A 2,500-nucleotide genomic window follows, 5' to 3' on the forward strand; every position below is an offset into this window, starting at 1 on the left:
CTTTCCCTATAACGGAGGAGAATGAGTAGAGTAGGAAGATGGCACGCGCCGCTCTCGTCCGGTCTTCGGACGAGACGCGGCGTTTCACTGTGTTGTGTTCACACACAACACACACGCTGACTAGAGAGCGCGCTCGCGCGCTTTTTGTTAGCTCCCTGGTTGATCCTGCCAGTAGTTATATGCTTGTCTCAAAGATTAAGCCATGCATGTCTCAGTGCAAGCCGTATTAAGGCGATACCGCGAATGGCTCAATATATCAGTTTTGGTTCCTTAGATCTTACTCAGTTACTTGGATAACTGTGGTAATTCTAGAGCTAATACATGCAATCAGAACTCTGACCAGTGATGGGATGAGTGCTTTTATTAGATCAAAACCAATCGACGGTGGGTGCGGACTCGCGCTCGAAGTCGTTAATTTTGATGAATCTGGATAACTTTTGCCGATCGCATGGTCCAGTACCGGCGACGCATCTTTCAAATGTCTGCCTTATCAACTTTCGATGGTAGTTTCTGCGACTACCATGGTTGTCACGGGTAACGGGGAATCAGGGTTCGATTCCGGAGAGGGAGCCTGAGAAACGGCTACCACATCCAAGGAAGGCAGCAGGCGCGCAAATTACCCACTCCCGGCACGGGGAGGTAGTGACGAAAAATAACGATACGGGACTCTTACGAGGCCTCGTAATCGGAATGAGTACACTTTAAATATTTTAACGAGGAACAATTGGAGGGCAAGTCTGGTGCCAGCAGCCGCGGTAATTCCAGCTCCAATAGCGTATACTAAAATTGTTGCGGTTAAAAAGCTCGTAGTTGCATTTGTGCGCCGCGCTGTCGGTGCACCGCATCCGCGGTGATACTGACACGTTTGCGGAGCATATCGTCGGTGAATCGGTGGTAAAACACCGGTTCAATATCAAAATCCTATCGCGATGCTCTTCAGTGAGTGTCGAGGTGGGCCGACAATTTTACTTTGAACAAATTAGAGTGCTCAAAGCGGGCTCAAAATGCTGCTTGAATATTTCGTGCATGGAATAATAGAATATGATCTCGGTTCTATTTTGTTGGTTTTCAGAACTCCGAGGTAATGATTAATAGGGATAACTGGGGGCATTCGTATTGCGACGTTAGAGGTGAAATTCTTGGATCGTCGCAAGACGAACATCAGCGAAAGCATTTGCCAAAGGTGTTTTCATCAATCAAGAACGAAAGTTAGAGGTTCGAAGGCGATTAGATACCGCCCTAGTTCTAACCGTAAATATGTCATCTAGCGATCCGCCGACGTTACTACAATGGCTCGGCGGGCAGCTTCCGGGAAACCAAAGATTTTGGACTCCGGGGGGAGTATGGTTGCAAAGCTGAAACTTAAAGGAATTGACGGAAGGGCACCACCAGGAGTGGAGCCTGCGGCTTAATTTGACTCAACACGGGAAATCTCACCAGGCCCGGACACCGGAAGGATTGACAGATTAACAGCTCTTTCTTGATTCGGTGGGTGGTGGTGCATGGCCGTTCTTAGTTGGTGGAGCGATTTGTCTGGTTAATTCCGGTAACGAACGAGACTCTAGCCTGCTAAATAGGCGTCGCCATTTAGGTGTGCGCGGCTTCGGTCGCGCAACTCACTGGCGGCGTATTAAAATTCTTCTTAGAGGGACCGGCGGCTTCGAGCCGCACGAGATTGAGCAATAACAGGTCTGTGATGCCCTTAGATGTCCTGGGCCGCACGCGCGCTACACTGAAGGAATCAGCATGTTCTCCCTGGCCTAGAGGCCCGGGCAACCCGTTGAAACTCCTTCGTGCTGGGGATTGGGGTTTGCAATTATCCCCCATAAACGAGGAATTCCTAGTAAGCGCGAGTCATAAGCTCGCGTTGATTACGTCCCTGCCCTTTGTACACACCGCCCGTCGCTACTACCGATTGAATGATTTAGTGAGGTCTTCGGACCGACACGCGGTGGCTTCACGGCCGTCGGCGTTGCTGGGAAGTTGACCAAACTTGATCATTTAGAGGAAGTAAAAGTCGTAACAAGGTTTCCGTAGGGGAACCTGCGGAAGGATCATTAACGTGTATACGTACGCGCGCGCGCACGCGTGTCGCGTGTGTATGCGTAAAATAATCCATAGATATATATAGAGACGCACGCACAAACACCACTTTTATATTATAGTGGTGGGTGCGGTGCGGGGTGTGCCGTGAAGAGATATCAGAGAGACGACGGGTAAAAATCCGCAAGCCTCGTCGCGCTCTCACGGACACCGAAAATTGAATGCGCGGTTTAGAGCGGGCGCTTCGCGGCGCCCATTCTAAGATATTATTATTATTATTATAATTTTTTTTTTTTTTTTTTACCACAACCAAAAGAAACCACTACCCTGGACGGTGGATCACTTGGCTCGCGGGTCGATGAAGAACGCAGTTAACTGCGCGTCATAGTGTGAACTGCAGGACACATTTGAACATCGACATTTCGAACGCACATTGCGGTCCCTGGAGACACATCCG

At 49.4% G+C, this 2,500-nt stretch overlaps 2 non-coding genes across 2 annotated transcripts in view; both read left to right on the plus strand.

The window, feature by feature from the left end:
- The first annotated feature begins 152 nt into the window (after positions 1–152).
- Positions 153–2,060, plus strand: LOC128681289 (small subunit ribosomal RNA). The gene has a single exon (XR_008405976.1). It is a non-coding gene; the product is annotated as a small subunit ribosomal RNA (ribosomal RNA).
- A 306-nt stretch (positions 2,061–2,366) lies between these two features.
- Positions 2,367–2,500, plus strand: part of LOC128681287 (5.8S ribosomal RNA) — a 157-nt gene continuing 23 nt past the window's right edge. Inside the window, exon 1 of the ribosomal RNA XR_008405974.1 lies at positions 2,367–2,500. This exon is cut by the window's right edge and continues 23 nt beyond it. This is a non-coding gene — a ribosomal RNA (5.8S ribosomal RNA).

The sequence above is a fragment of the Plodia interpunctella genome, chromosome 26, assembly GCF_027563975.2.
Source record: "Plodia interpunctella isolate USDA-ARS_2022_Savannah chromosome 26, ilPloInte3.2, whole genome shotgun sequence".
Taxonomy (NCBI): domain Eukaryota; kingdom Metazoa; phylum Arthropoda; class Insecta; order Lepidoptera; family Pyralidae; genus Plodia; species Plodia interpunctella.